This window comes from Pseudophryne corroboree, chromosome 5 (assembly GCF_028390025.1).
Source record: "Pseudophryne corroboree isolate aPseCor3 chromosome 5, aPseCor3.hap2, whole genome shotgun sequence".
Classification (NCBI taxonomy): domain Eukaryota; kingdom Metazoa; phylum Chordata; class Amphibia; order Anura; family Myobatrachidae; genus Pseudophryne; species Pseudophryne corroboree.
The window spans coordinates 839904495-839931287 of record NC_086448.1 but is presented as its reverse complement, the minus strand read 5'-3'; the positions used below and the strand labels follow the sequence as shown (position 1 = coordinate 839931287).

Genomic DNA, 26793 nt, shown 5'->3' with positions numbered 1-26793 from the left:
AGGCTCAGTATATAGTCCTATCTGCATGCACACCTGGGGAACGCTGCGCCTGCTGGTACTGTATCTCCGTCCCCTTTATCCCCATCCAGGCTCAGTATATAGTCCTATCTGCATGCACACCTGGGGAACGCTGCGCCTGCTGGTACTGTATCTCCGTCCCCTTTATCCCCATCCAGGCTCAGTATATAGTCCTATCTGCATGCACACCTGGGGAACGCTGCGCCTGCTGGTACTGTATCTCCGTCCCCTTTATCTCCATCCAGGCTCAGTATATAGTCCTATCTGCATGCACACCTGGGGAACGCTGCGCCTGCTGGTACTGTATCTCCGTCCCCTTTATCTCCATCCAGGCTCAGTATATAGTCCTATCAGCATGCACACCTGGGGAACGCTGCGCCTGCTGGTACTGTATCTCCGTCCCCTTTATCCCCATCCAGGCTCAGTATATAGTCCTATCTGCATACACACCTGGGGAACGCTGCGCCTGCTGGTACTGTATCTCCGTCCCCTTTATCCCCATCCAGGCTCAGTATATAGTCCTATCTGCATGCACACCTGGGGAACGCTGCGCCTGCTGGTACTGTATCTCTGTCCCCTTTATCCCCATCCAGGCTCAGTATATAGTCCTATCTGCATGCACACCTGGGGAACGCTGCGCCTGCTGGTACTGTATCTCCGTCCCCTTTATCCCCATCCAGGCTCAGTATATAGTCCTATCTGCATGCACACCTGGGGAACGCTGCACCTGCTGGTACTGTATCTCCGTCCCCTTTATCCCCATCCAGGCTCAGTATATAGTCCTATCTGCATGCACACCTGGGGAACGCTGCGCCTGCTGGTACTGTATCTCCGTCCCCTTTATCCCCATCCAGGCTCAGTATATAGTCCTATCTGCATGCACACCTGGGAAACGCTGCGCCTGCTGGTACTGTATCTCCGTCCCCTTTATCCCCATCCAGGCTCAGTATATAGTCCTATCTGCATGCACACCTGGGGAACGCTGCGCCTGCTGGTACTGTATCTCCGTCCCCTTTATCCCCATCCAGGCTCAGTATATAGTCCTATCTGCATGCACACCTGGGGAACGCTGCGCCTGCTGGTACTGTATCTCCGTCCCCTTTATCCCCATCCAGGCTCAGTATATAGTCCTATCTGCATGCACACCTGGGGAACGCTGCGCCTGCTGGTACTGTATCTCCGTCCCCTTTATCCCCATCCAGGCTCAGTATATAGTCCTATCTGCATGCACACCTGGGGAACGCTGCGCCTGCTGGTACTGTATCTCCGTCCCCTTTATCTCCATCCAGGCTCAGTATATAGTCCTATCTGCATGCACACCTGGGGAACGCTGCGCCTGCTGGTACTGTATCTCCGTCCCCTTTATCCCCATCCAGGCTCAGTATATAGTCCTATCTGCATGCACACCTGGGGAACGCTGCGCCTGCTGGTACTGTATCTCCGTCCCCTTTATCCCCATCCAGGCTCAGTATATAGTCCTATCTGCACACACCTGGGGAACGCTGCGCCTGCTGGTACTGTATCTCCGTCCCCTTTATCCCCATCCAGGCTCAGTATATAGTCCTATCTGCATGCACACCTGGGGAACGCTGCGCCTGCTGGTACTGTATCTCTGTCCCCTTTATCCCCATCCAGGCTCAGTATATAGTCCTATCTGCATGCACACCTGGGGAACGCTGCGCCTGCTGGTACTGTATCTCCGTCCCCTTTATCCCCATCCAGGCTCAGTATATAGTCCTATCTGCATGCACACCTGGGGAACGCTGCGCCTGCTGGTACTGTATCTCTGTCCCCTTTATCTCCATCCAGGCTCAGTATATAGTCCTATCTGCATGCACACCTGGGGAACGCTGCGCCTGCTGGTACTGTATCTCCGTCCCCTTTATCCCCATCCAGGCTCAGTATATAGTCCTATCTGCATACACACCTGGGGAACGCTGCGCCTGCTGGTACTGTATCTCCGTCCCCTTTATCCCCATCCAGGCTCAGTATATAGTCCTATCTGCATACACACCTGGGGAACGCTGCGCCTGCTGGTACTGTATCTCCGTCCCCTTTATCCCCATCCAGGCTCAGTATATAGTCCTATCTGCATACACACCTGGGGAACGCTGCGCCTGCTGGTACTGTATCTCCGTCCCCTTTATCCCCATCCAGGCTCAGTATATAGTCCTATCTGCATACACACCTGGGGAACGCTGCGCCTGCTGGTACTGTATCTCCGTCCCCTTTATCCCCATCCAGGCTCAGTATATAGTCCTATCTGCATGCACACCTGGGGAACGCTGCGCCTGCTGGTACTGTATCTCCGTCCCCTATATCCCCATCCAGGCTCAGTATATAGTCCTATCTGCATGCACACCTGGGGAACGCTGCGCCTGCTGGTACTGTATCTCCGTCCCCTTTATCTCCATCCAGGCTCAGTATATAGTCCTATCTGCATGTACACCTGGGGAACGCTGCGCCTGCTGGTACTGTATCTCTGTCCCCTTTATCCCCATCCAGGCTCAGTATATAGTCCTATCTGCATGCACACCTGGGGAACGCTGCGCCTGCTGGTACTGTATCTCCGTCCCCTTTATCTTCATCCAGGCTCAGTATATAGTCCTATCTGCATGCACACCTGGGGAACGCTGTGCCTGCTGGTACTGTATCTCTGTCCCCTTTATCTCCATCCAGGCTCAGTATATAGTCCTATCTGCATGCACACCTGGGGAACGCTGTGCCTGCTGGTACTGTATCTCTGTCCCCTTTATCTCCATCCAGGCTCAGTATATAGTCCTATCTGCATGCACACCTGGGGAACGCTGTGCCTGCTGGTACTGTATCTCTGTCCCCTTTATCTCCATCCAGGCTCAGTATATAGTCCTATCTGCATGCACACCTGGGGAACGCTGTGCCTGCTGGTACTGTATCTCTGTCCCCTTTATCCCCATCCAGGCTCAGTATATAGTCCTGGGGAACGCTGCGCCTGCTGGTACTGTATCTCCGTCCCCTTTATCCCCATCCAGGCTCAGTATATAGTCCTATCTGCATGCACACCTGGGGAACGCTGCGCCTGAGAGCACCTGACAGAAGGCAGGCAGCTGTATCTGGTTTCTGAGACATCCATATAACATGTCATGTCTTGTTTCAGGCGCAGCAAGAGGCAGCTCCGCTCCGAGGGCCGCCCGCTGAAAATGGACAACAGTCAAACCCCAAAATTACAGAGCCCCCTCGTCAGACAGTATCACCCCGCAAACACAAGATGCCGGCGCACGACCCGTCCAGGGCAGTAATAGAAACCTCGCCATATTACGTGTACTACCAAATAGTGACCACAGAGGAGACACAGAAGCCGTCAGCGGGAGATATGAAAGCCATGCTGTCCGCACTGACCGTCATGGATGAAGACCTGCCCAAAACGGCGAAATACCGACACTTCCGATCATATCTGCAATAGGAGCAAAGGATGATGGGACATACATGTACACTGCGGCTATATGGACAACTATTGCTTACTGACTGCTGCTCCAGGCACCCTCATGGCGCTTCCAGCAAGTGGTTCTCAGGCCCACACCGAGCCACGTCTTAGCCACGGGGAACTGTCCCTTGTATGGAGAACAGCTAATGAAACCCTGAATTGTGTGTACTCTAAACCCTCGCCCCTGTGACTGAGACCTTCCCTCATGGCACCTCTCAGGAATTACAGCTGAGGAATCAGCACTGAGCGAGATCCGAATATCCTACCGACACGGCAATTATTAATACCGCGTGCAACAACCAAACATACACCGTCCAAAAACCCATGTGCACAAATGGGCCGCAATCCAGCGAAATGCGTCAGCTGCGGATTCCATTCTCGCATCACCTTTCAGTCTATTCCTAGCGGTTCTGCAGAGTCACAGGCCCGGGCCTAGCTGGTAAACGACTGGCCAGGGGGAGGGATGCATAATAACTACCCAGTCCTGCTCATTATACAGCAGACACCTACCTGCAATGTGCAGCCGCAATCTAACACAACCACTGCTGACTACAGAGAGAGGCACAGGCTACAGAGAGAGGCACAGACTACACAGAGAGGCACAGAATACAGAGAGAGGCACAGACTACAGAGAGGGGCACAGAATACAGAGAGGCACAGACTACAGAGAGAGGCACAGGCTACAGAGAGAGACACAGACTACAGAGAGAGGCACAGGCTACAGAGAGAGGCACAGACTACAGAGAGGGGCACAGACTACAGAGAGGGGCACAAACTACAGAGAGAGGCACAGGCTACAGAGAGAGACACAGACTACAGAGAGAGGCACAGGCTACAGAGAGAGGCACAGAATACAGAGAGAGGCACAGACTACAGAGAGGGGCACAGACTACAGAGAGGGGCACAGACTACAGAGAGAGGCACAGACTACAGAGAGGGGCACAGACTACAGAGAGAGGCACACCCCCAGCACCCGAAATCTAACACAACCACTGCTGACTACAGAGAGAGGCACAGACCGCAGAGAGAGGCACAGACTACAGAGAGGGGCACAGACTACAGAGAGAGGCACAGACTACAGAGAGGGGCACAGACTACAGAGAGGCACAGACTACAGAGAGAGGCACAGACTGCAGAGAGAGGCACAGACTGCAGAGAGAGGCACAGACTACAGAGAGAGGCACAGACTACAGAGAGGGGCACAGACTACAGAGAGGGACACAGACTACAGAGAGGGGCACAGAATACAGAGAGAGGCACAGAATACAGAGAGAGGCACACCCCCAGCACCCGAAATCTAACACAACCACTGCTGACTACAGAGAGAGGCACAGACTACAGAGAGAGGCACAGACTACAGAGAGAGGCACAGACTACAGAGAGGGGCACAGACTACAGAGAGGGGCACAGACTACAGAGAGGGGCACAGACTACAGAGAGAGGCACAGACTACAGAGAGAGGCACAGACTACAGAGAGAGGCACAGACTACAGAGAGGCACAGACTACAGAAAAAGGCACAGACTACAGAGAGAGGCACACCCCCAGCACCCGCAATCTAACACAACTACTGCTGACTACAGAGAGAGGCACAGACTACAGAGAGAGGCACAGAATACAGAGAGAGGCACAGACTGCAGAGAGAGGCACAGACTACAGAGAGAGGCACAGACTACAGAGAGAGGCACAGACTGCAGAGAGAGGCACAGACTGCAGAGAGAGGCACAGACCACAGAGAGAGGCACAGACTACAGAGAGAGGCACAGACTACAGAGAGAGGCACAGACTGCAGAGAGAGGCACAGACTACAGAGAGAGGCACAGACTACAGAGAGAGGCACAGACTGCAGAGAGAGGCACAGACCGCAGAGAGAGGCACAGACCGCAGAGAGAGGCACAGACCACAGAGAGAGGCACAGACCACAGAGAGAGGCACAGACCACAGAGAGAGGCACCCCCCTCCCCCGGTCCTCAGATCAGAGACTCTAGGACATCTTCTGATTTCATATAAAACGAGACTTGTACATATGAATATATTTTCTGGATGCCACCTGCTATTTATTTTTGAGACAATAAAGGAATTGGTTAAGCTATTAAAACAAGACTTCACTCCAGATTGTTCCTGATTTAGATCTGTTTGGTGCATCTTCTCTCATACGCTTACTAGGGGCCATTTACTAACATTGCACTTAGGAGCACAATTGTCAGTAAACTACTGCAACCAATCAGGTGCTTGCTTTTTCCCTCTACCTTGCACTTGACATATAAGAGCTAAATACTGATTGGCCCTGGGCACATTGTGGCTCATTCCGATGTAGTTGGATTAGCTATCGCTTCCTTGGAAGCAGCGGTGATAGCGCTGTATGGTGATGCCGCAGGAGGCGTCTGTTACACGCAGTACTGATCCGACCTGTGTCCTAGGATCTCTCACCCATCATCAGACGACTTACGACACCCATGGTGCCTGTCGCAGAGGCTAGGAAATCTCCGTCCCACAACAAAGATCCCTGGCCTCTTCCCAACCCCTAAACGGCGGCAACATGCCTCCATTGTCACAAACAGAGGCCGTTGCCGCTAACCTCCCCGCTCCCTGAACAGCACCAGACTGTCAATCACTGAGAGTCTAGTGCCGAACCCGTACATGCGCATACAGAACGGATCCCGCGCATGTGCAAAGTAAAGAACATCAGTCCAATGCACATAAGAGCGCTACGGCGACCGCACCTGAGTGACCCGCATTGGGCATGTAAATACACTGTTAGTAAATAAGCCCTAATGCCTGCTGGATAATAATAATAATTATCAGTAGTGATGGCAGCAGCCATGGGGTTTTTCAACATTATCAATAAAAAGATATTTATGTATAGTAAATCTGTTACGTAATAGCGTCATACTGTATTACTATTAACCTTTATTCATATAACGCCAACACATGATACAGCGCCTTGCAGAGTGTTTGATTAGTCACAGCTGGCCCGACCCCTTACAGTCTGCATTCTCTGCCACACATCAGGCACTAACATTAGACTACCAGTGTGGGAGGTGACCACAGCACTTGAGAAAAATGGGAGAGAACATACAAACTCCACACTGCAACCCAAACGGTTAGACAACAATGCTATCCACTGTGTATCAATAAGTCCCAAATTAGTATTTTTTTGTACACAAGTAAAGGTCATTAGCACAACTGCAAAAAATGTGCAACTTCAGCGCAAATTGCGTTTTATAATCCAAGATTATAGATTATCTGGTCAGGGAAGCAACAACTGGAGGAGTGAAACATGTTTCTACTTTAGGATTGGAACAATCTTGCAGATTGCAGACTACTGTAGATGCACTCATGTTCTCCAGTTTTGCAGATTGCAGACTACTGGAGATGCACTCATGTTCTCCAGATTTGCAGATTGCAGACTACTGTAGATGCACTCATGTTCTCCAGCTTTGCAGATTCCAGACTAGGTGCACTCATGTTCTCCAGCTTTGCAGATTCCAGACTAGGTGCACTCATGTTCTCCAGCTTTGCAGATTGCAGACTAGGTGCATTCATGTTCTCCAGTTTTGCAGATTGCAGACTAGGTGCACTCATGCTCTCCGGTTTTGCAGATTCCAGACTAGGTGCACTTATGTTCTCCAGTTTTGCAGATTGCAGACTAGGTGCACTCATGCTCTCCGGTTTTGCAGATTCCAGACTAGGTGCACTCATGTTCTCCAGTTTTGCAGATTGCAGACTAGGTGCACTCATGTTCTCCAGTTTTGCAGATTGCAGACTAGGTGCACTCATGCTCTCCGGTTTTGCAGATTCCAGACTAGGTGCACTCATGCTCTCCAGCTTTGCAGATTGCAGACTAGGTGCACTTATGTTCTCCAGTTTTGCAGATTCCAGACTAGGGCCCTCATTCCGAGTTGTTCGCTCGCAAGGCGAATGTAGCAGAGTTACACACGCTAAGCCTACGCCTACTGGGAGTGAATCTTAGCTTCTTAAATGTGCGACCGATGTATGCGCAATATTGCGATCACAAACGAGTTAGCAGTTTTTGAGTAGCTTCAGACTTACTCTGCCTGTGCGATCAGTTCAGTGCTTTTCGTTCCTGGTTGACGTCACAAACACACCCAGCGTTCGCCCAGGCACTCCCACCGTTTCCCCGGCCACTCCTGCGTTTTTTCCGGAAACGGTAGCGTTTTCAGCCACACGCCCCTAAAACGCAGTGCTTCCGCCCAGTAACACCCATTTCCTGTCAATCACAATGCGATCGTCGGAGCGATGAAAAAGCCGTGAGTAAACTTACTTTCTTCATAGTAAAGTTACTTGGCGCAGTCGCAGAGCGAACATTGCGCATGCGCACTAAGAGAATTCTCACTGCGATGCGATGAAAATCTCCGAGCGAACAACTCGGAATGAGGGCCTAGGTGCACTCATGCTCTCCATCTTTGCAGATTGCAGACTAGGTGCACTCATGTTCTCCAGTTTTGCAGATTCCATACGAGGTGCACTCATGTTCTCCAGAGTTGCAGATTCCAGACTAGGTGCACTCATGTTCTCCAGCTTTGCAGATTCCAGACTAGGTGCACACGTACTCCATTTTTGCAGTTTCCAGACTAGGTGAACTCATGATCTTCATCTTTGCAGATTGCAGACTAGGTGCACTCATGTTCTCCAGTTTTGCAGATTCCATACGAGGTGCACTCATGTTCTCCAGTTTTGCAGATTCCAGACTAGGTGCACTCATGTTCTCCAGTTTTGCAGACTCCAGACTAGGTGCACTCATGCTCTCCGGTTTTGCAGATTCCAGACTAGGTGCACTCATGTTCTCCAGTTTTGCAGATTCCAGACTAGGTGCACTCATGTTCTCCAGCTTTGCAGGTTCCAGACTAGATGCACTCATGTTCTCCAGCTTTGCAGATTCCAGACTAGGTGCACTCATGTTCTCCAGCTTTGCAGATTCCAGACTAGGTGCACTCATGTTCTCCAGCTTTGCAGATTCCAGACTAGGTGCACTCATGTTCTTCATCTTTATAGATTCCAGACTAGGTACACGATGTTCTCCAGCTTTGCAGATTGCAGACTAGGTACACGCATGTTTTCCATCTTTACAGATTCCAGACTAGGTACACGCACGTTTTCCATCTCTGCAGATTGCAGACTAGGTACAGTCATGTTCTCCAGAGTCGCAGATTGCAGACTAGGTGCACTCATGTTCTCCAGAGTTGCAGATTCCAGACTAGGTGCACTCATGTTCTCCAGTTTTGCAGATTCCAGACTAGGTGCACTCATGTTCTCCAGAGTTGCTGATTTCAGACTAGGTGCACTCATGTTCTCCAGAGTTGCAGATTCCAGACTAGGTGCACTCATGTTCTCCAGAGTTGCAGATTGCAGACTAGGTGCACTCATGTTCTCCAGCTTTGCAGATTCCAGACTAGATGCACTCATGTTGTCCAGAGTTGCAGATTGCAGACTAGGTGCACGCATGTTCTCCAGAGTTGCAGATTCCAGACTAGGTGCATGCATGTTCTCCAGAGTTGCAGATTCCAGACTAGGTGCACTCATGTTCTCCAGAGTTGCTAATTCCAGACTAGGTGCACTCATGTTCTCCAGAGTTGCAGATTCCAGACTAGGTGCACTCATGTTCTCCAGAGTTGCAGATTCCAGACTAGGTGCACTCACGTTCTCCAGAGTTGCAGATTCCAGACTAGATGCACTCATGTTGTCCAGAGTTGCAGATTGCAGACTAGGTGCACGCATGTTCTCCAGAGTTGCAGATTCCAGACTAGTACCACACACCCGCCTTTACATTTTACATCAGGGAAGTGACCTGCCCAGGGGCAGTCCTAGAGGTCAGGCTGACCCCAGGCACAACATTAGGGGCCGCCCCCCTGATGTAAGTGAGACTGGAATGAGCAGTCTTATAGGAGAGACCAAAGAAAAGTTCAACGAATTGAAGGATTGGTCCTAAAATGGCAATAGTCATAATTCCGCATTCTCACCTGGACCCATCACCCTCTGAATATTCGCATGTAGCATTTTTGTGAAGTCCAATCCCAAACATACCGGAGCTGGTTCTGAGACCAACGGATCTCACTGACGCAAATGGTGATTCTTTTGCCGAAGCATTTTGCGTAGGTCTGTCCTATTCCGAGCCATACGGAACTCGGGCACATCTTTCTTTCTGTGAAACTGGGTGTTTTGTGGTGCATTAGTCCTACTGATTCTTACATTAGAATACAGTCAGTGGTGAATTTCCCATTAGGCACGTGAGGCACGTGCCCAGGGGCGGCGCTTGTTTGGGGTGCACCCTGACATGCGGGGAGACGCCCAGCACAGGGCTAGTCCACCCCGCATGTCTGGCCCTCCCCCTGCCGCACCGGTGCGATAGCTTCGCACGGCGGCGATGCTAGCGCACCTGGTAAGTCACTACCTGCGTAGCATTGCTGCACTGGTAGGCGACTTTTTCCCACGTCCTGGGTCACAGCGGTTACGCGTGACATCACGCAGCCACTGTGGCCCGCCTCCCCCACGGTCCGGGCCCGCCTGCGTTGCCCGGGCCGCTCCCCTAAAACGGTGGCTGAACACCGCCGGCCCACCCTGTGAGCGCCTCTGCCTGTCAATCAGGCAGAGGCGATCGCTGGGCTGAGATGCCGATCGCATCTCTGTCATGCGCCAGTGCACTGCGGCGCATGCGCAGTTCAGACCTGATCGCCCACTGTACGAAAACGCACAGCAGCGGTCAGGTCTAAATTAGCACCAGTGTGTATATATCTAAGTGTAAATGAGTCTGTAGAGCAGGTGGGCCTATTACCGGACACTGTGACTAGCCCAGATATTTAAGGACTATAGTGTAGGGCATATTTATCAAAGTTAAAGGGGACTCGCTGCGTCGCTGCCGGGATTCTGACAGATGGGATGCCGCTGTCGGTATAGTGACAGCCAGCATCCCGTATGACGGGAAATGATATGTATTCCTACCTGGCTGCGTGGGGTTATTTGCGCACGTTTGTCCATCTTGTGCCCATGCTAGGCTTTTAGTGGAAGATGTATTAAGCAGTGATAAGAGTGAAGAAGTGAGCAGGTAGAGAAGTTGCCCATGGCAACCAATCAGCTGCTATTTGTAATTTTATAGTACGCAAATTATAAATGTTACTTCAATAATGATTGGTTGCCATGGGCAACCTCTCCACTGGCTCACTTCTCCACAATTTTATCATTGCTTAGTACATCTCCCCTTAGTCTTATTCCTCTCCATCTGACAACCCTGCAGATAGAATGGGACAATGGGGGTGATTCCGAGTTGTTCGTTCGCTAGCTGCTTTTAGCAGCTTTGCACACGCTAAGCCGCCGCCCTCTGGGAGTGTATCTTAGCTTAGCAGAATAGCGAACGAAAGATTAGCAGAATTGCGAATATAGGCCCTCATTCCGAGTTGATCGCTAAGAGTCATCGCATCGCAAATGTCCGAAATGTAAGTATCTGCGCATGCGCAAATGCGTGATTACGCATGCGCGAAGACATACGTACGACAACTGTGCAAAATTACTTTGGACAAAAAAAGCCGTAACTGCCAAACGAAAACAAGGAGTGGCGTGGGCGTGGCGGAGGCGAGACTTCGCAATGCTCCGACATGGGCGTGAAAGTGGGCGTACTGTGTGGGAGTATGCAACTTGCAATGGGCGTGTTTTTCGCACATAAACTTTGTCGCTGTTAAAACTAACATAGGAAACCGTAGCAACATTCACGCAGCAGCAGAGTAGGTCTGCAGTTACTCTACATTTGCGAAGTACTGGTACAAGTGTGTATGCAGTAATTAGCAGTTAATTGGAGAGCACATTCATCTGATGTTCAATTACTTGTTAATTACTGAGCCCATGAAAGTTACCAACCAGCAATTGACTGAACACACATTACATGTTTATTCTACTCACATATTAATCTCACACACTGTTAAATAAGGTTGTTATTTGTGTTTAACTTGGTGTGTAAGCATTGTGCAGAAATGTTTGAATGTGTGTTAGACTACTAAATACAAACAAGTTACATTTTTATTTAAAGTTAGATAATTCTGCAACATTCTGATCAATTAACCAACACCCACATAATGGCGCATACACTATGATTTATTTTTCAAAGTCACAATAATATAGGTTTTTAACATCTGTCAATGTTTTCAATGATGTCATGTTGTCCAAAGATATTTTATCAAGTTGTCGTGTCTGTTTTATTAATATGGACATTAAAGTGTGGTGCAAAACATACCTTTTTTTTTTATTAAAAAAAAATTTGAAGGAGAATTAGCAGATTGGTCACCAAGTGTCTATATGTTGACATAATATTTTTGTAAGTAAGATTTTGCTAATGCATTACCTTCAAGAAATTGCACACATTTTGAAATTATATTTTTTATTTCAGAAATAATATGATCCAACATTTAAACATGGCTCCACATGAGTCTCACAGGCAGAGATAGACCAAGCACCAAGCAGATGGCACTGACAAAAATTATATTGCAGAACTCAGTACTCTGCAAATTTCTGCTTCTGACAAAAGTATCTTATAAATTCATAAATTCAACATATTTCACACCCTGCCACACAAAAATGTGACACAAACTGAGAAATAATTAGTATCCACCACACAAACACAACAATGCACAGCACACTAGTGAGAGGAAGATGGCTCTGTTGTTTTTTAAAAGAAACTCACAGGCTACAATTCCTCCAAACAGAAAAAAAGACATTTCACTAAGAGGGAGTGATCCATTCTGGCCACACAAGCCAAGTCCAAAATAACATAGAGGCAACTACAAAAACATGGGTGCTGCCCATCTGGAGAGACATCACTTTCTTCTTTTTGGCCCCGCCTGAGGCTGATCTTCTTTGCTTGGTCTGCGGAGTGACCTTCGTTGGGCCTGCCCAGTGTCCTGTTCTTCCTGGGCAGGGGCAGGGGAGGGAGCCGATGTGGTTGGCTCTCTGCCACTGTGGGCAAGGGAGACAGCGATGGCCTGGAGCCCTTGCAAGATGTTAGTTGCAAGGCTTTGGTTTGAGGAGGCCAGTTGTTCTTGGGCCTGCCTGATCTCTGCCAGACTTTGGCAGAGTTGAGCAACACCTTGCTCAACACAGGTTCGGATCTCAGTGAGCCGGACAGTTATCTGGCTTACCTCCCGGATGACCCCGTCTTGAAATGTGTTTAGGCTCTCACCATACCTAGCAATTTCAAGCAGGATCTCCGGGATAGCAGAGGGTTGGGTGGGGGGGCCAGTAGGAACCTGCATAGGTGGGTTTTGTTGGCCCACACTGGCAGACCCACTAGGTCCCTCCACCTCAGCCTCAACCACATAACCGGCCTGTGACTCAAACTGTTCACCCCCCTGTGCTGTGTTTTGTGGCAAGCAAATAGAAGAATGTGTGGGGGAAAAGTTGGAGTCAAAATTACTTTGGACAAAAAAAGCCGTAACTGCCAAACGAAAACAAGGAGTGGCGTGGGCGTGGCGGAGGCGAGACTTCGCAATGCTCCGACATGGGCGTGAAAGTGGGCGTACTGTGTGGGAGTATGCAACTTGCAATGGGCGTGTTTTTCGCACATAAACTTTGTCGCTGTTAAAACTAACATAGGAAACCGTAGCAACATTCACGCAGCAGCAGAGTAGGTCTGCAGTTACTCTACATTTGCGAAGTACTGGTACAAGTGTGTATGCAGTAATTAGCAGTTAATTGGAGAGCACATTCATCTGATGTTCAATTACTTGTTAATTACTGAGCCCATGAAAGTTACCAACCAGCAATTGACTGAACACACATTACATGTTTATTCTACTCACATATTAATCTCACACACTGTTAAATAAGGTTGTTATTTGTGTTTAACTTGGTGTGTAAGCATTGTGCAGAAATGTTTGAATGTGTGTTAGACTACTAAATACAAACAAGTTACATTTTTATTTAAAGTTAGATAATTCTGCAACATTCTGATCAATTAACCAACACCCACATAATGGCGCATACACTATGATTTATTTTTCAAAGTCACAATAATATAGGTTTTTAACATCTGTCAATGTTTTCAATGATGTCATGTTGTCCAAAGATATTTTATCAAGTTGTCGTGTCTGTTTTATTAATATGGACATTAAAGTGTGGTGCAAAACATACCTTTTTTTTTTATTAAAAAAAATTTTGAAGGAGAATTAGCAGATTGGTCACCAAGTGTCTATATGTTGACATAATATTTTTGTAAGTAAGATTTTGCTAATGCATTACCTTCAAGAAATTGCACACATTTTGAAATTATATTTTATATTTCAGAAATAATATGATCCAACATTTAAACATGGCTCCACATGAGTCTCACAGGCAGAGATAGACCAAGCACCAAGCAGATGGCACTGACAAAAATTATATTGCAGAACTCAGTACTCTGCAAATTTCTGCTTCTGACAAAAGTATCTTATAAATTCATAAATTCAACATATTTCACACCCTGCCACACAAAAATGTGACACAAACTGAGAAATAATTAGTATCCACCACACAAACACAACAATACACAGCACACTAGTGAGAGGAAGATGGCTCTGTTGTTTTTTAAAAGAAACTCACAGGCTACAATTCCTCCAAACAGAAAAAAAGACATTTCACTAAGAGGGAGTGATCCATTCTGGCCACACAAGCCAAGTCCAAAATAACATAGAGGCAACTACAAAAACATGGGTGCTGCCCATCTGGAGAGACATCACTTTCTTCTTTTTGGCCCCGCCTGAGGCTGATCTTCTTTGCTTGGTCTGCGGAGTGACCTTCGTTGGGCCTGCCCAGTGTCCTGTTCTTCCTGGGCAGGGGCAGGGGAGGGAGCCGATGTGGTTGGCTCTCTGCCACTGTGGGCAAGGGAGACAGCGATGGCCTGGAGCCCTTGCAAGATGTTAGTTGCAAGGCTTTGGTTTGAGGAGGCCAGTTGTTCTTGGGCCTGCCTGATCTCTGCCAGACTTTGGCAGAGTTGAGCAACACCTTGCTCAACACAGGTTCGGATCTCAGTGAGCCGGACAGTTATCTGGCTTACCTCCCGGATGACCCCGTCTTGAAATGTGTTTAGGCTCTCACCATACCTAGCAATTTCAAGCAGGATCTCCGGGATAGCAGAGGGTTGGGTGGGGGGGCCAGTAGGAACCTGCATAGGTGGGTTTTGTTGGCCCACACTGGCAGACCCACTAGGTCCCTCCACCTCAGCCTCAACCACATAACCGGCCTGTGACTCAAACTGTTCACCCCCCTGTGCTGTGTTTTGTGGCAAGCAAATAGAAGAATGTGTGGGGGAAAAGTTGGAGTCAAAATTAGTTTAAGATTATTAATACAGTTCAAATTTCAGACAAATACATGTGTAAACTTACCTTCCAAGTCATGTCCCGTCACAATCTCAGGCAGGTCCGTGTCCATATGAGACACCCCTTGGCCCTCCTCATAACTCACACAGGCCATCGCCATCTCCTCCAAGTCAGTATACTCCACAGCGACAGGTGGTCCCCCCCCTGTTGCCCTTGAGGCATTCCACTCCGCAGCCCTCTTTGCCTTCAGGCGGGATTTGAAGTCGGCCCACCTACATAAATATTGTGAAAGAGGGAAAAAGTTGAGTCTTCTTATTGTTCAAAGTAAATATCTAGCACACATGTTCTGCTTGTGTTTGCTAGACATAACATGACATGTAACTACATTTTTTAGGCAACTTAGCACAGAAAAAGGATTGTCAAGATGCACTTACCGTCGTCTCACTTCCTGTGATGTTCTGACGACAGAGCCAACTTCATTCACAGATTTTGTGATGTCTCTCCAGATGCGTTCTTTGGAAGCAGCCCCCATGTTTTTGGGGCCCCTATGTATTTTGGACATGGCCTGCGTGACCAAGACACGCAACTCCCTCTTAGTGAATGCAGGCTGTCTTTTTTTCCGTCTGGAGGTAGCCTGTGAGGTTTCTTCAGGTTGGTCATCTCCATCTTCCTCCTCACTAGCAGCTTCTGTCTGCTGTGTTTGTGTGGCTAAAGTCAATTCTCCCTCAGTTTGCTCACTATGTGTGTGTGGCAGGGTATCCACACTCAATTCTTGAGGTTCAGAAGCAGAAATTTGCAGAGTACTAGGTCCTGCATTAACCTCCGCAGAGGCGTATTCTAACAAGCGCCTTTGACAGTCTATCCGTTGTTTCTGCAATGCCATCTGCTGCTCTGCAATGCGGTCTATCTCTGCTGCGATTTGCTCACGAGAAGCCATGTTTGTGATGACGTGTGTACGCCGAGGTGTGTGCGCTTATATACCTACGTGCGACTCGTTAATTCACACAGGTGTACACTTATTCTGTTGAATGATTGCACTGCTTATTTAAGGGCCTACTGTGCATGCTGTAAGTGTTGGTAGTTTGGCGTTTGAGTTGTTGGCTTGTGCGGGAAGGTGATAGTGGAATTGGCAGAGTGAGTAATTGTCAAGCATACCTTTGTCCTTTTCTTTGCGGTTTGAATATAGACAGTCATTTTTTGTGTGTATTTTCGTTTGTGAGTATTCTGTTTTTTTGTTAAATTTTTTTGTGTTTGCAAGTTTTTGTAATACATTTTAATGTTTTAATTTTTATAACACATATATATTTTGCAAGTCCATTTGTGAAAATATTCCCGTGCTTCTTTGTTTTGACTGTCATTAGTGTTCTCTTGTAGGAATCTACTTTTTGGTGAGCAAAACCAATTTTGACTTCATTTTTGGGTGTGGTCCACAAAAACAAGACTTTATTTCTTTAGGAGCAGGTAAGTGTCGTTGGCCTGTGTTGGTGCTTGTTTGTGTTTTTTTATTTTTTTTATTTTTTGTGTAAAGTTTGCTAAACAAAGTGTTTGGGGTTTCCAGGATTGATCTGCAAAGTAGTGTTTGTCTTTCCTGGACTAGGTACTAAATTTCTTATTATTTTTTGTTATTTTTTTTCTAAAGATTTTTTGCATTAATATATGTTTTTTATATCCAAATATTAAATTTATTTTTATTTGCTTTTTATTTTTGCATTTTTGACATGAATTCAACACAGAAAAAATGTACGCTCCTGCAGTAAGTTGACACCACAATTGTAACAACAGTTATTGTGTAAAATTTTGAAAAACTTTGTTTTTTTTTTAATTGACATTTCTTAACATTCTCTCCAAAAAGTGTGTGATGTCAATACATATTGCGGCAGAAGCCCTACCTCCCCAACCCACGCCAGCACTCCCACCCCAACCGCCAGCCCCACAACCACAGCCGGCTCCTCATCAACCAAGGCAACGGAGGCGTGCTAGGCCACCAATTTTCAGAACCCGTGTCATACTTTTTGGGATGCCAGATGATGTGGTGGTGCGTAGATACCGGCTGCCACCACATCTAATCCTAGACACTCTCTCCATAATAGAGAGTGATCTGGAGTCTGAAATTCGGTATCCTACAGCAATACCACCATTGACACAATTCCTTGCAGTGTTACATTTTTTGGCCACAGGATCATTCCAGCATGTTGTTGGAGACCTGGTTGGCATGTCGCAGGGCCAGTTCAGTAAGGTCCTGCGACGTGTCTGCCAGGCTTTCATCAAGCGTGTTAAGCAATTTATTGCTATGCCTTTGGATGTTGGTGCCCTAGATGTGGTGAAGCGGCAATTTGCGGAAGGTGGTAGTCGCTTCCCACATGTTATTGGGGTTGTGGATGGCACACATGTTGCTATTCAGCCACCAAGACATAATGAAGAAATTTATAGAAACAGGAAACTGTTTCATTCTCTGAATGTAATGGTTGTTTGTGGGCCATCCCTCCAGATCCTTTCCCTGAACGCAAAGTTTACAGGAAGTTCCCATGATGCGTATGTCATTAGACAATCAGGGATATGGCAGAGATTAAGATCAAGTCAACGACCAGACATGTGGTTATTGGGTGAGTTGTTGCTCAAATATTTTAGTTACAAACTTACAAAAATATATGAAAATTGTGAACTAAAATTTTGCTTTTATTCCAACAGGAGACCGTGGATATCCTTGCACCCCCTGGCTCATGACTCCTTACCGTAATCCCAGGCCAGGACCACAGATGGCATTTAACTCCGCGCTTACTGCCACTAGGCAGCTGGTGGAGCGCACAATTGGTGTCCTGAAAGGGCGCTTTCGTGTGCTCCACCGCACGGGTGGCGACATCATGTATTCGCCGGAGATGGCAAGTAAAATAGTGGTCCTGTGCGCAATACTCCATAATATCGCGGTAAGGAGTAGTGTCGAGCTTCCTCAGGCAGAGGAATTGCCTGATGAGGAGCCAGGGGTTGTGCCACGCTTCGGTGGGGGGAGTGTGACACGGAGGGGGAGCCAAGTGAGGGCAAGAATTGTAGCAGAACATTTCAGGTATAGTGTTTTTAACATTTATATTTGCACAAATAATACAACCCAGTATGCTTATGTATTTTTAAACATGATTGCATTTAGTATGTTCTTGTAAAGTGATTGGGTAATGCTGTTGTTGTGTTTGAATGGTTTTTTCTTTTTAAACACAAAAAACAAAAACACGTTAAGCTGACAATGTTTATGTAATAATTTAAATACTGTAATGATAATAAATAGTGTCCTTATTTATTTTATATCCTCAAATACTGATTATGTAAACAAACACACAAACAAATGATCCTCAATGTTTGACACTTTGTGACTGTCCAGCTGAATGATCACACGACCTGTGGTGAGTACACAGATATGTTTAGTAATTTTCAGTAAAGTCTGTGTCTCTGTGTGTTTATTCTAATAGTTTCTAACAAACATTTTTGCTTATGCTAATGCGAATTTCCGCTCGTGCAAAATAACACTCTGCTCTTCACAGCATTGCAAAGATCAATAAAGTTATTAGAAATGACATATTTTTGGCCAATCACATGCTAACAGACACTATAAATATATGCCCAAATAAGGAAAACGCCATTGCCATGATGCGTGCAGCACCGTTCTCCAGGCGGGAGCTCCGCGTGCTGGTAGCGGTGATGGACCGCCGCGTAGGCCGCGTTGGGCGCTTCATCCCCAATCGGGTGAAGCGCGAGGCCTACGCGGAGGTCCGCCGCCTGCTGCGGACTCGCGTCCGCAGCAGGCGGACAATCATCCAGCTCGAGAGGCGATGGAGTGATCTCCGCAGGCGGACTCCAGATTTGTTGGCGGAGATCCGCCAGCAAATCCGTGCTCTCCATACCCGAAGTAAGTTACATTACATAAGATTTTTTGCTTAAAATGTGATAATGCTTCATCTTCCCAATTTTTAGCAAAAGGTTTTTTGTAAACCATTGTGCAAAACCATGTGCACTGCAGGGGAAGCATATGTAACATGTGCAGAGTGAGTCAGATTTGGGTGGGGTGTGTTAAAGCATCTCAATAATTTGCTGTGTTAAAATTAAACAGCCTGTATTTTCCATGGCCATAATTGAAAAAGTCCACCAAATCTAACTCTCTCTGCACATGTTATATATGCAACCCCTGCAGAGCACATGCTTTTGGACAATTGCAAACTACATTCCAGCTGTAATCCCCTTTGAATTACCTACATTTTACAGTAAGTGGTAGGCTAATTGCAACCTTCAGTCTCCTTTTTAGGAAATTAGGTCAGTGTGTGTGGTTAGGGGAAACAGTACTGACTGTAGTAAAGTGACACGAAACAAGTGCATGTTTCCAAGAAATAAGAAGCAGCCAGGAAACTGGTCCAAAATACTTGATAAGTGCTGGCTATATAATAAGGGCCCTTGAATAGTAATCTGGTGATGTTGCCTAGACAAATCACTATGACTCAATGGACTAGATTAAGGAATGAGCTTCAAAGTTAAAGTTTGGCTTCATTTTGTTTGCTATGGCCAACATGAAGAGGATCTTAACATGTTTGATTTTCTATTTTAAATTTAAAAAAAAAAAACATGTAACATAACATTTATATTTAAAAATCAATACTATGTAATTTTGCATGATTAAAAAATGTGGACAATATTTTCATTCTAGGACAACAACAACGGCACAACTCCCCACCCCCTTCCCCTTCCCACTCCCCCTCCCCTTCTCACTCCCCCTCCCCTTCTCACTCCCCCTCCCCTTCACACTCCCCCTCAGCTTTCCAGTCCCCCTCATCTTCACAGTCCCCCTCAGCTTCCCAGTCCCCCTCAGCTTCCCTGGCCCACTCCACTTTCCATTCCCCTTCTCACCACACCTCGCCATCTCTTTCTGGGACCCCTTCTCCTCCTTCCCATACCCCTTCTCCTTCCACTTCGACATCCCCATCTGAACCCCCCTCACCCTCTATTGCTTTAAATTTCTCTCCGCCCCCCTCGCCCTCTCAATCAGACCCCCCCTCTGAAATTGCGGCACTAATCCAGCCTCCTTCCCCCATCCAGCCTCCTGCCCCAATCCCTCCTCCTTCCCCAATCCCTCCTCCTTCCCCAATCCCTCATCCTTCCCCCATCCAGCCGCCTTCCCCCATCCAGGCAACATCCCCACCAAGTGAATGGGCAGAGGAAGCCCCTGCAGAACATTCCGGGAGTCTGGATGTTTCCGAGGAAAGTAAGTTTATTTAAATTTTATACAATAAGATTACCCACTTACACTTACAATGCCAAAACATGCAGTGTTGTACTGTTTGAATTCTTGGACCCTGGAAAAATATTTTAACATTTCATCATGGTGTACATGTTGCCTTTACATATTTGTGAGTGTCATTATATGTACAGTGTGTATGTGTGCAATGTTTTGTGTGTCCACTCTAGGTTGACACTCATTAGGTAGCCAGGGTTGCCAGGAGAACAGGGTTTATATGTGTTACTTTTTCTGGGAAACAGTTAGACCTGAGTGGAGTTTAGTATGTTTGCCTTTTACACTTGGGCCTGTGTAGTCTGAATATTTACACTTAAAAATCACATGCTTCACTTTGTTATGCAGCCTAATGACACACTGTTTTTTTGTGTGAAAGTTACATTCTCAAAATTAATAAGTGTTCGAGTCAAACATGTTTGCACTTATTTAGTAAGGGCAGCTTTCATGGAGTGTGGGAATGCTATGATATGTTGGCCTTCTGAAGATGTGGATATGCAGTGTGATGATGCAGGACCAACCCACTAAAAATAAAAAACAAATAAAACAACAAATGGGAATGAATGCCAACATGGTGTCACATTGACGAAGATGGTAGTTATCTTTAACATGGGATGTCGGACATAGCAACCAATAAGATTATACTTAAAAAATTGGGATCCACTTCTACAATATAATAATCATATTTTTGCTTGATTGCTATGGGCAACGTTCCATCTTAAATATAACTCACATAGTAGTAAATGTAACACATGGTCTGGAACACTTTAAAATCTGATTAAAAGGCTGAGCAGGCTTGTGTGTTCTGCTAATGATTGTACCATAAAACAGGCAGGATGTAGTAACTTTGACATTAAAGCAGGCCTGTCCAAACTGCGGCACTCCAACTGTTGAGAAACTACACATCCCAGCATGCCCTGACACAGCTTTGCCATTCCCTGACCACAAAACTGTGTAAAGGCATGCTGGTATATGTAGTTTCACAACAGCTGGAGTCCAGCAGTTTGGACATGCCAGCATTTAAGTGTGCTTTGCGCCTTGCTTGGCTAATAAGTAATGTAATTAAGTTATTAATGTTTGTGTTGCATCTTAATTTCAGATGTTGCAGTTGGAGATCCCACAAGTTTTTCAGGGATACTTGACACCATGCGCCAACACCTGCAAGGAATGATGGATTGTGTGGACCATTTGCAAAAATTTGCATGACTTTTATTCTTTGCTTTTAAAAAAAAAAAAAAAAATAACAAATACAAAAATAAAAAAGTTGATTAAAGTTAACCGGGTGTTGTGTTTATTAATGCAAAAAAGGATCAGCAGATTGGCAGGCAGAATTTGTTTTGTACAAAAAATTACACACATCTAACGTTACATTTTTACCAAAAAAAAAAGGAGATTATTGTGTTAAGAAACATGTAAACACCTTCATTCACAAACAACACCTTTAAAAATTAAAAAAGTGAAATAAAAAAAAAAAAAAATTACACTTTGACATGTTGATGGCCAATTATGGCAACAAAGTGTTAATTTTTTTTTATTCTCAGACTTAATTGTTTTGGAACATTATCAATCATTACACTAATTGGGTTCGTAATTGAAAAGGGCTTGTGGTCTTTAAAAGGAAAGGTGTCATTGCACTTAATAGGCCAAAAAAACATTTTTGTGCGTTTTACCTTAAAAGTGTGCATTTTTACGCAAAACTTTGTAAATATACTCAAACTTAGTATTTTTACGATTAAGTATGTGTTATTGCGATGATTTCGCAATGCTGCGATGGTTTCGCATTACTGCGATGTCATTTGGCGTACGCCCACTTTGTGTAATACTGCGTGCGAATTTGCAAAAATACGTTGAGGGCGGAGGTTCGCAAATTTACTAAATTAACGCAACTTTGCGAATATGTTGTGCGTCCGAAAAACTTTGCGATCAACTCGGAATGAGGGCCATAAATTTCTTAGCAGTTTCTGAGTAGCTCCAGACTTACTCACAAATAGCGATCAGTTCAGTCAGTTTCGTTCCTGGTTTGACGTCACACACACGCCCAGCGTTCGGCCAGCCACTCCCCCGTTTCTCGAGACACTCCCGCGTTTTTTCCCTGAAACGCCTGCGTTTTTCCGCACACTCCCAGAAAAAGGCCAGTTTCCGCCCAGAAACACCAACTTCCTGTCAATCACACTACGATCAGCAGAACGATGAAAAAACTTTGTTAGGCTGTGAGTAAAATACCAAACTTTTGTGCAGTTTGCGACTAATCGATCCGTAGCGATAAAAAATAACGAGCGAACAACTCGGAATGACCCCCAATGGGCATTATTCAGGTTTATTAGCAAACCAAAAAAAGCAAAACCATGGTGCTAATTCAGACCTGACCGCTGCTGTGCATTTTCACACAGCGGGCGATCAGGTCTGAACTGCGCATGCGCCACAGTGCACATGTGCATGCCAGAGATGCAATCGGCATCTCAGCCCAGCGATCGCCTCTGCTCGGTTGCTGGGCGGGAGGGGACAGGGCCGGCGGTGGGAGGCCGCCATTTTGGGGTGGCGGACCATGGGGCAGGCCGGCTGCATGATGTTACACCCAGGATGCGACGAAAAGTCGCCTACCAGCGCAGCAATGCTTCGTAGGTAGGGACTTACTTGCCGGGTGCGCTAGCATCGCCGCCGTGTGATGCTATCGCACCCATGCGTTGGGGGAGGGCCAGAAATGCGAGGCAGACTAGCCCCGCATGTCAGGGTGGCTGATCGTAGCCGTGCAAAATTTTGTTTCTACATACTGGCTGCTTTATTTTTAAACTACAATTTATATTTAAGTTTGAACACACCCCACCCAAATCTAACTCTCTCTGCACATGTTACATCTGCCACACCTGCACTGCAGCATTCTATTGCTCAGTTGCTTGCGTTTTTGCTTTACTTACACACATGAATCAGACCAGGGGTGCTTTAAGAAAGGAGAAGGTCCGTGTGCTGCCTCTTCCATTCGGCCCCCTCCTCTCTGCCGGGAGCGATGGAGACTCTACTCTATTGCACATGCGCAGATCACCGGGAAAATGGCGTAGCGGCCATTTTCATGTGATTTCTCTACTGCACATGTGCAGAGCACCGTGAAAATGTCCGCTGCGCCATTTTCACGGTGATTGCACAGCGCTGCTGATGTTGGCGCGGGACTCTGGGGGGTAAGTATTCAAATGGGTGCAGCCTGTGTGGTGGGGCCCCCCTCTGTTCTCAGGGGCCCGTGTGCGTCGCACACACTGCACCTATTATAGAAATGCCAGTGAATCAGACCCAAAAACCAGTTCATACAACAAACATACTGAGTCATAATAATAATCCCCACTAGATGTCAGTATTGCAATGATAATACTCAAGCTGACCTGATAATGATTGATGCAAAAGCTCTAAATATGTTCTGATTATAGTCAGGTCCGGCAACAGAAATAGACGTTATGGTAAGAATTTACCATTGATAACGTGATTTCTCTTATGTCCACAGGTATCCACAGGATAACATTGGGATATGGTTGAGCGACAGCGGAAATTACACCAACACGGTCACGAGCTTTCTGGCCTCCCAGGATGCATCGGGGCTTCACTATATAATCCCGCCCACTGACTCAATCAAATCAGTTCTTTCCACAGCGATTTAGGCAGGAGCATCAGGTAGAGACCTATTTAGGCGATAAGAACACACATGCACACCCTTCCATACAAGAGGAAAGAGGTTTAGTGATTGTCAAGATCCTCAAATCAGGTGCGTCAGGGTGAGATCCCTGTGGATACCTGTGGACATAAGAGAAATCACGTTATCAACGGTAAGTTCTTACCATAACGTCTATTTCTCTGGCTGGGTCCACAGGATTATCCACAGGATAACATTGAGATTCCCAAATTTTAGTGGTGGGGACGCTACTGATTACACAGGAGGACCTTTCGCCCGAAGTCTGCGTCATGAGAGGCAGAAGTATCCAAGGCATAATGTCTGATGTATGTGTTTATGGAAGACCATGTGGCTGCCCTACATATCTGTTCTGCTGATGCACCCTGTTGTGCTGCCCATGAAGGACCTACCTTACGTGTAGAGTGTGCAGAGACATTAGCCGGAATAGGGAGATCTGCATGAGAATAAGCTTCAGATATTACCATTCGGAGCCATCTTGCCAGCGGCTGTTTACTAGCAGGCCATCCTCTTCTATGAAATCCGTAGAGGATGAAGAGGGAATCTGTTTTCCTGATGGCACTAGTACGATCTATGTAGATTCTTAAAGCTCGGACTACGTCCAGCGACGCTTCTCCCGCAGATAGTCCCGATACCTGAAAAGCTGGGACTACAATCTCTTCATTCAGGTGAAACTTTGATACCACCTTTGGAAGATAACTAGATCTAGTTCTGAGAACTGCTCTGTCTGGAAAAAAACTTAGGAAAGGAGACTTACACGATAACGCTCCTAAATCTGACACTCTTCTGGCTGACGCCATTGCCAGTAGAAAAAGTACTTTAGCCGTTAACCATTTAAGATCTGCTCTTTTAAGTGGTTCGAACGGAGGTCCCTGAAGGAATCTAAGAACTAGATTCAAATCCCAGGGAGCTGCAGGAGGAACAAATGGAGGTTGAATATGTACAACTCCCTGAAAGAAAGTACGTACATCCTGTAAGTCAGCAATCTTTCGCTGAAACCACACAGTTAACGCTGAGACTTGAACTCTCAAGGAAACTACTTTCAAACCTTTATCCAATCCTGCTTGAAGAAAATCCAAAATCCTGGATCCTGGATAAGGTAAGCGTCAAATAGTTAGATTTCTCTAGCTTAGAATCATCTAACTTCTATGCAAGGGCAGACAGCTCAATGAATAGAGTGTCTGACTGCAATGCCACAGGTAATGGATTAGAATCCCGGGTATGTCAGCATCTTGAAATCTAAAAGGACAGTGTGACTGAGTAACAGAGAAATCTCAAGTTGAGTTCATGAATACTGTATAGATATTAGTGACAGAAGGGGTCAGGGTAGGAGACAGGGGCGGTCAGGAGATACTGGGCTTCAAAAAGGGGGGAAGCTGCAAGTGAACGTAATTAAAACAGATAATTGACAAGTGCCGCCAACAGCACCCCCTACCCTGCAGCGCTATGTGCAATGCCACCTCCGCACACACCTAGTTACAGCCCTGGTTAGTACTATACTCTCCCACAGGGAACTGTCTATTAGACACGCTGCAGTCACATCCCAGCGAGACAGCTGGCAGAGAGTAACCATCATAACCCACAGACCAGTGAGCTGACAGGATGAGGCGCTGGATGTATCTTATGATGCTTTATATACCCTGATGCCTACAGCAAACTCCAGTGATCACTCCACTGTACACATGCAATATATCCATAGGTTTCCCACCTCCTCAATCTCTCCCTCTCATCAGGCACTGTCCCCTCTGCCTTCAAGCATGCACTCGTCTCTCCTATTCTTCTAAAACCTACCCTTGATCCAAACACTCTCTCCTGCTACCACTCACTCGCACACTCTCTCCTACTACCACTCACTCTCACACTCTCACTCACACACACTCCTCTCCTACTACCACTCACTCTCACACTCACTCACTCACACACTCTCTCCTACTGCCACTAACTCTCTCACTCACACACTCTCTCCTACTACCACTCACTCTCACACTCTCACTCACACACTCTCCTCTCCTACTACCACTCACTCTCACTCACACACTCTCTCCTACTGCCACTCACTCTCTCACACACACTCTCTCCTACTACCACTCACTCTCACACTCTCACTCACACACTCTCTTCTCCTACTACCACTCACTCTCACACTCTCACTCACACACTCTCTCCTACTACCACTCACTCTCACACTCACACACTCTCTCCTACTACCACTCACTCTCACACTCACACACTCTGACAATGCTAAATTCTTTTGTCGTATAAACAACCCTTAATGAAGTCTAAGAACACTGTACGCGGTTTACTTAAGAAGTACCGTAAGGGTACGCTAGTTGCGTAACGATCGCTTAGCCGTAGGCGAGACGCTCAAGCGTCACGTTCGCTCGCGGCCCAGTGATCACAGGACAGCACGTTATTGGCGATGACTAGAGTAATGATTCGCTATGGCGTAGCGGACGCTCGAGACCACGAGGAGATCACCAGCGGCGCAGACGCTCACAACGCTATACCTTTATGTCTAAACCTTTTATCAATGAAATACACAGAATACCTTAATGTGAATACAGGGTGTAAGTGCAACCTTGTGTAACCTGACTAACTACAAAGCTGCTTGAGCGTCATCGACGCTCAAGTGAACACTTAAAACTATAGGAAATACACAGATACTGGTTTAGGGTCCAAAGCCTATTAACTGTATTATATCTAATATACTTGTAAAAGAGAATAACAGTACAAATGATACACTACAATATAACAGATACTTCCTAACCAAAATACGATACTATCTAATACAATACAATACTAGTCTAGGGGAGATGTGAGAGAAAAGAGAAGGGAGAGAGTGAGAGAGAGAAATGGAGAGAGATGAGAGAAATTGGCTCACAGTAAGACAATGATTACGGAGAGAAAACTTACGCACAAAGGGTATGATCGCATGCGCCTCGATATCCAGCTCCCGATTATCAGCAAGAAAACCGTTGATGAGAGTGCAGTTGGATATGGTCGGCCTGCCTATTTATGCCCCACACACAATGCAATCTCATCAGTCCCTACAATCCCATTGTCCATTGGACGAAGGA

General features: G+C 46.5%; 1 long non-coding RNA gene across 1 annotated transcript; it reads left to right on the top strand.

Moving 5' to 3' along the window:
* The first annotated feature begins 17273 nt into the window (after nt 1–17273).
* LOC134929524 (uncharacterized) lies at nt 17274–21229 on the top strand. The gene is made up of 3 exons (XR_010178613.1): nt 17274–18169; nt 19462–20016; nt 21143–21229. It is a non-coding gene; the product is annotated as an uncharacterized LOC134929524 (long non-coding RNA).
* The last annotated feature ends 5564 nt before the right edge of the window (nt 21230–26793 follow it).